Raw genomic sequence first — 7,500 nt, 5'->3', positions numbered from 1 at the left:
TTCGTGGACCACCCCAACCGCCAAACGCGCACCTCCAGCGGATGAACGGCGGACGTTTCCCGCACTCGTAAAGTGCAATCCACCCCTATAACTTGCGTTTCATGAAGAGTTATTTCCAATATGCGACATTCCCGCTGTCCCTATACATGAGCCGCGACCTGTACCACTTACGAGCGAGAGACGCGATCGCGTTGCTCACTGTACGGCGTCCGATACCGAGCCATCAGCATGTCGGTCCCCATGCGCGTTGCACTCGCACTCGCACTCGCAAAAACGTGGGGCAAATATATTACGCGGAAGAGTTATAACAGACCGAGCCCCACTGCATGGGGGGAGTCTTTGTCACTAATGTACACAGATAGAACATTGTGGACTGGAACCAGATTACCCGTACACACGGCGCTGATTAGTAATCAATGCAGAGCCATCAAACTACAGAAAATATATACAACTGTCCGTATACATGCTGAAAGAGTCTGCCCACAATGGGAACCACACGTCAGCCAGACACTCTGATCACGCACCACTCTCTGCTTCTAACAGGCGCACATACAATATGTAAGCACCAGCATGGAACAACATCCAGTGCATCCTCTCCGCCACATTACACAATCCACACTATCACAACCAGACCAGGAGGTCCATGCGGAAAATAGAATATCCCCACCCTTTCGACATCCACCATTGCGCAGATAAGGCACCAACACCCACACATGTCCTATACAACGGTGCACCCAACATCACAATAGTACCTCCTGTCACAGCGCACAAACAATGACATGAGTCAAAGACACAGGTCTGACACAAGCATAGAATTGGAGCGCCGCCTCTAATAAGCCAAAGGTGCATCCTGACGTGACAAATCTCATCATGTCACAAGCATTCACTTACTATAATCACTATCAACGAACCTGCCGCCCCGCCCCCCCCCCCCCCCACACCTTTCCTTACAACAACGTGTAACCTAACCTAACCCATGTTGTACCTTAACCTAACCCATGTTGTACCTTAACCTAACCCATGTTGTGCCTTAACCTAACCCATGTTGTGCCTTAACCTAACCCATGTTGTCCCCTAACCTAACCCAAGTTGTCCCCTAACCTAACCCATGTTGTCCCTTAACCTAACCCATGTTGTGCCTTAACCTAACCCATGTTGTGCCTTAACCTAACCCATGTTGTCCCCTAACCTAACCCATGTTGTCCCCTAACCTAACCCATGTTGTGCCTTAACCTAACCCATGTTGTCCCCTAACCTAACCCATGTTGTGCCTTAACCTAACCCATGTTGTCCCCTAACCTAACCCATGTTGTCCCCTAACCTAACCCATGTTGTCCCCTAACCTAACCCATGTTGTGCCTTAACCTAACCCATGTTGTGCCTTAACCTAACCCATGTTGTCCCCTAACCTAACCCAAGTTGTCCCCTAACCTAACCCATGTTGTCCCCTAACCTAACCCATGTTGTGCCTTAACCTAACCCATGTTGTGCCTTAACCTAACCCATGTTGTGCCTTAACCTAACCCATGTTGTCCCCTAACCTAACCCATGTTGTCCCTAACCTAACCCATGTTGTGCCTTAACCTAACCCATGTTGTCCCCTAACCTAACCCATGTTGTGCCTTAACCTAACCCATGTTGTCCCCTAACCTAACCCATGTTGTCCCCTAACCTAACCCATGTTGTCCCCTAACCTAACCCATGTTGTGCCTTAACCTAACCCATGTTGTGCCTTAACCTAACCCATGTTGTCCCCTAACCTAACCCATGTTGTCCCCTAACCTAACCCATGTTGTCCCCTAACCTAACCCATGTTGTCCCCTAACCTAACCCATGTTGTCCCCTAACCTAACCCATGTTGTCCCCTAACCTAACCCATGTTGTCCCCTAACCTAACCCATGTTGTCCCCTAACCTAACCCATGTTGTCCCCTAACCTAACCCATGTTGTCCCCTAACCTAACCCATGTTGTGCCCTAACCTAACCCATGTTGTGCCCTAACCTAACCCATGTTGTGCCCTAACCTAACCCATGTTGTGCCTTAACCTAACCCATGTTGTCCCCTAACCTAACCCATGTTGTCCCCTAACCTAACCCATGTTGTCCCCTAACCTAACCCATGTTGTCCCCTAACCTAACCCATGTTGTCCCCTAACCTAACCCATGTTGTGCCTTAACCTAACCCATGTTGTCCCCTAACCTAACCCATGTTGTCCCCTAACCTAACCCATGTTGTCCCCTAACCTAACCCATGTTGTCCCCTAACCTAACCCATGTTGTCCCCTAACCTAACCCATGTTGTCCCCTAACCTAACCCATGTTGTCCCCTAACCTAACCCATGTTGTCCCCTAACCTAACCCATGTTGTGCCCTAACCTAACCCATGTTGTCCCCTAACCTAACCCATGTTGTGCCTTAACCTAACCCATGTTGTGCCTTAACCTAACCCATGTTGTCCCCTAACCTAACCCATGTTGTCCCCTAACCTAACCCATGTTGTGCCTTAACCTAACCCATGTTGTGCCGTAACCTAACCCATGTTGTGCCTTAACCTAACCCATGTTGTGCCTTAACCTAACCCATGTTGTGCCTTAACCTAACCCATGTTGTGCCTTAACCTAACCCATGTTGTGCCTTAACCTAACCCACGTTGTCCCCTAACGTAACCCACGTTGTCCCCTAACGTAACCCACGTTGTCCCCTAACGTAACCCACGTTGTCCCCTAACGTAACCCACGTTGTCCCCTAACGTAACCCACGTTGTCCCCTAACGTAACCCACGTTGTCCCCTAACGTAACCCACGTTGTCGCCTATCGTAACCCACGTTGTCGCCTAAACCTGCTCTGTAATTGTTATACGACTCGTTCAATTAGTGTAGTGTTGCCCACCCGCAACCCTCGCAATATAGTTCGCTACTCGCACTGCCCGCTCCCCTGTGTATCGCTTCATGTTAAACACCTTGCAAGTCTTGCTGACTTTCCACATGCTCCTGCTGTACACTGTAATGTGGATGGCAGCAGGGCGTACATGCCGCCCCCCCCCCCCCCCCACCTCTCCCCACGTCCCCACCTTGCCCCCTGCCTTCGCAAGGTGGTTGGTGACAAGTTTGCATGTTCAATGCCCTTCGCATGCGACGTACGCAGGCTACGTTGTGGTGCGGCCTGTGTCAACTGTCCGCTGATGTCGTACGCGTGAACCACAATCTGTACTGCACATTCGTCCTTATGTACTGAATGATACATCGTGGCACATGTGTGACCGTACAACGACTGCGCCCAAAAACGGCGGACCATACAGTGCAAATATTGTGCACGCAGCTACGTGTCGTCTCCCTATGAGAGCTGGATTGCAGTGTGGTACGCCATAGAGACGTGTGGGAGGAACGGACGCCGTGGATGGCGATCAGCATGAGCTGTCTGTTGATGTATTCGGACCTAGTCGTCTCTCCTCACACACCGTGATGGCATGGTGCAGCGCGTTCCATATCTGCGACATGCTACAGAAGCCGGTTGACAGTCGTTCGAGCAATGGACATCGCATACGTACGGGGGCCACCTTCCACGTATTGTCTAGGCGTGCACATTTTGTTGCGTGTATGTGGGCAGACGTAGTGTGGCGTGACACCTGACACAGGCATGCAATAATGGTTGAAGTTGCAAATGGCGATGGACGCCTACGTTTTCTGGTGAAGTTACGCAAATGAAGAAATGGTAACCCGTTGTGGTGCGGTTGTTCTCGCTAGGGGTGAATCGGTGATGGCGACGATAGGTTGAGGTACTAACCGGTTGTTCCAGCGATACCCACCATGCCGACGAAACTGAACGGCATCTGGGTGTGAAGCGATACGCGGCGGTGGCTGGGTGGGACCGTCCCCGGCCGGTGAGGGGGCGCCTCCCGGCGTGCTGGCCGCGCGGTGCGTGGGCGCACGCGCTACAGCCGGCTGGTGGGGGCGGCCAGTGGCAGGCGCGCCGGCCGACGGACGCGGCAGGCGTCGCAGCTGCGCGCCGGCGCACCCTGCGCGCGGCGCCGTGCGGCCAAAGTAGGTCCTCGCGGGCCCGGTGCGAAGCGCGGTGGACATCTGCAGTGTGCTGGTCCGATTGAGGACTGTGTGCGTTGAGGATGCGCCGCCGCCCGGCGCTCGGCGCCGCGACGCCGTCTGCTGCTCGGTCGCCCCAGCGGTTCTCGCTGGTGGTTTGTATCGCAGCTGTGCGGATGTGTTGGCGTGTGCGCTGTGCTGGGAGAGTTCGCTTCGGCACCCAAGTGGGGCTTTTGTCCTTCTGTGGCGCTGGCGTTGGAGCTGCCGGTCACCGTAGGTGGCGCGTGTTGTCTCCCGCCGGCAATGCCACGACAGCACGCTCCCGGGCCTCTGTCGGCAGCGGCAAGCTCAGTTGGGAGCACGGGTGGTCGCACCGAAAGCGTCTACTCGCCTAACTCCGGGCGATTGCGCCTCTCTCGAACCCGACCAAGTACTTGGGACGGCGCTGCGCGCCGCCGGGACCTGAGAGGGTTTCGAGGTGTATTGTGCAGGGGAGCTCAGCCTCCTCCTGTTTGCAGAATGATTGAGCGGACGCTTGCGTGTTCGCGCGGGCCCCCGGGACACACTCCCGGGCGGCCGGCTGCTCAGCTCTAGTTGACGCAGCTCCCTGGTTGATCCTGCCAGTAGTCATATGCTTGTCTCAAAGATTAAGCCATGCATGTCTCAGTACAAGCCGCATTAAGGTGAAACCGCGAATGGCTCATTAAATCAGTTATGGTTCCTTAGATCGTACCCACGTTACTTGGATAACTGTGGTAATTCTAGAGCTAATACATGCAAACAGAGTCCCGACCAGAGATGGAAGGGACGCTTTTATTAGATCAAAACCAATCGGTCGGCTCGTCCGGTCCGTTTGCCTTGGTGACTCTGAATAACTTTGGGCTGATCGCACGGTCCTCGTACCGGCGACGCATCTTTCAAATGTCTGCCTTATCAACTGTCGATGGTAGGTTCTGCGCCTACCATGGTTGTAACGGGTAACGGGGAATCAGGGTTCGATTCCGGAGAGGGAGCCTGAGAAACGGCTACCACATCCAAGGAAGGCAGCAGGCGCGCAAATTACCCACTCCCGGCACGGGGAGGTAGTGACGAAAAATAACGATACGGGACTCATCCGAGGCCCCGTAATCGGAATGAGTACACTTTAAATCCTTTAACGAGTATCTATTGGAGGGCAAGTCTGGTGCCAGCAGCCGCGGTAATTCCAGCTCCAATAGCGTATATTAAAGTTGTTGCGGTTAAAAAGCTCGTAGTTGGATTTGTGTCCCACGCTGTTGGTTCACCGCCCGTCGGTGTTTAACTGGCATGTATCGTGGGACGTCCTGCCGGTGGGGCGAGCCGAAGGCGTGCGACCGCCCCGTGCGTGCTCGTGCGTCCCGAGGCGGACCCCGTTGAAATCCTACCAGGGTGCTCTTTATTGAGTGTCTCGGTGGGCCGGCACGTTTACTTTGAACAAATTAGAGTGCTTAAAGCAGGCAAGCCCGCCTGAATACTGTGTGCATGGAATAATGGAATAGGACCTCGGTTCTATTTTGTTGGTTTTCGGAACCCGAGGTAATGATTAATAGGGACAGGCGGGGGCATTCGTATTGCGACGTTAGAGGTGAAATTCTTGGATCGTCGCAAGACGAACAGAAGCGAAAGCATTTGCCAAGTATGTTTTCATTAATCAAGAACGAAAGTTAGAGGTTCGAAGGCGATCAGATACCGCCCTAGTTCTAACCATAAACGATGCCAGCCAGCGATCCGCCGCAGTTCCTCCGATGACTCGGCGGGCAGCCTCCGGGAAACCAAAGCTTTTGGGTTCCGGGGGAAGTATGGTTGCAAAGCTGAAACTTAAAGGAATTGACGGAAGGGCACCACCAGGAGTGGAGCCTGCGGCTTAATTTGACTCAACACGGGAAACCTCACCAGGCCCGGACACCGGAAGGATTGACAGATTGATAGCTCTTTCTTGATTCGGTGGGTGGTGGTGCATGGCCGTTCTTAGTTGGTGGAGCGATTTGTCTGGTTAATTCCGATAACGAACGAGACTCTAGCCTGCTAACTAGTCGCGTGACATCCTTCGTGCTGTCAGCGATTACTTTTCTTCTTAGAGGGACAGGCGGCTTCTAGCCGCACGAGATTGAGCAATAACAGGTCTGTGATGCCCTTAGATGTTCTGGGCCGCACGCGCGCTACACTGAAGGAATCAGCGTGTCTTCCTAGGCCGAAAGGTCGGGGTAACCCGCTGAACCTCCTTCGTGCTAGGGATTGGGGCTTGCAATTGTTCCCCATGAACGAGGAATTCCCAGTAAGCGCGAGTCATAAGCTCGCGTTGATTACGTCCCTGCCCTTTGTACACACCGCCCGTCGCTACTACCGATTGAATGATTTAGTGAGGTCTTCGGACTGGTACGCGGCATTGACTCTGTCGTTGCCGATGCTACCGGAAAGATGACCAAACTTGATCATTTAGAGGAAGTAAAAGTCGTAACAAGGTTTCCGTAGGTGAACCTGCGGAAGGATCATTACCGACTAGACTGCATGTCTTTCGATGTGCGTGTCGTGTCGCGCAACACGCTACCTGTACGGCTCGCAGTAGCCGTGCGCCGCGTGCGGAACCACGCGTGCCTCTCAAAACTAGCGGCAATGTTGTGTGGTACGAGCGCTGAAGCGCTGGAGCGGCTGGCCTGCGGCACCTGGCGCCTGGCGCCGGTTTTGAATGACTTTCGCCCGAGTGCCTGTCCGCTCCGGTGTGGAGCCGTACGACGCCCGTCGGCCGTGAGGCCGTTGGACACAGAACGCTGGAACAGGGGCCGCCACACGCCTCACTCCCGCCTATGCGACCGTCTCGAAAGAGACGGCGGAAACTTGAGAAAAGATCACCCAGGACGGTGGATCACTCGGCTCGTGGGTCGATGAAGAACGCAGCAAATTGCGCGTCGACATGTGAACTGCAGGACACATGAACATCGACGTTTCGAACGCACATTGCGGTCCATGGATTCCGTTCCCGGGCCACGTCTGGCTGAGGGTCGGCTACGTATACTGAAGCGCGCGGCGTTTGCCCCGCTTCGCAGACCTGGGAGTGTCGCGGCCGCCTGTGGGGCCGGCCGCGTCTCCTCAAACGTGCGATGCGCGCCCGTCGCCTGGCGGTTCGCATACCGGTACTTTCTCGGTAGCGTGCACAGCCGGCTGGCGGTGTGGCGTGCGACACCTCGTACAACGACCTCAGAGCAGGCGAGACTACCCGCTGAATTTAAGCATATTACTAAGCGGAGGAAAAGAAACTAACAAGGATTCCCCCAGTAGCGGCGAGCGAACAGGGAAGAGTCCAGCACCGAACCCCGCAGGCTGCCGCCTGTCGTGGCATGTGGTGTTTGGGAGGGTCCACTACCCCGACGCCTCGCGCCGAGCCCAAGTCCAACTTGAATGAGGCCACGGCCCGTAGAGGGTGCCAGGCCCGTAGCGGCCGGTGCGA

The 7,500-nt window shown here is 54.6% G+C and overlaps 2 non-coding genes and 1 pseudogene across 2 annotated transcripts; all 3 read left to right on the top strand.

The window, feature by feature from the left end:
• The first annotated feature begins 4,641 nt into the window (after positions 1–4,641).
• On the top strand, positions 4,642–6,550 carry LOC124761260. Its single transcript, XR_007012407.1, has one exon. It is a non-coding gene; the product is annotated as a small subunit ribosomal RNA (ribosomal RNA).
• Positions 6,551–6,902: 352 nt separating this feature from the next.
• On the top strand, positions 6,903–7,057 carry LOC124761258. The gene has a single exon (XR_007012405.1). It is a non-coding gene; the product is annotated as a 5.8S ribosomal RNA (ribosomal RNA).
• A 188-nt stretch (positions 7,058–7,245) lies between these two features.
• Positions 7,246–7,500, top strand: part of LOC124761255 — a 4,222-nt pseudogene continuing 3,967 nt past the window's right edge.

This window comes from Schistocerca piceifrons, unplaced genomic scaffold (genome assembly GCF_021461385.2).
Source record: "Schistocerca piceifrons isolate TAMUIC-IGC-003096 unplaced genomic scaffold, iqSchPice1.1 HiC_scaffold_577, whole genome shotgun sequence".
NCBI classification, from domain to species: Eukaryota; Metazoa; Arthropoda; class Insecta; order Orthoptera; family Acrididae; genus Schistocerca; species Schistocerca piceifrons.
This window is presented reverse-complemented; position numbering and strand designations above follow the sequence as displayed.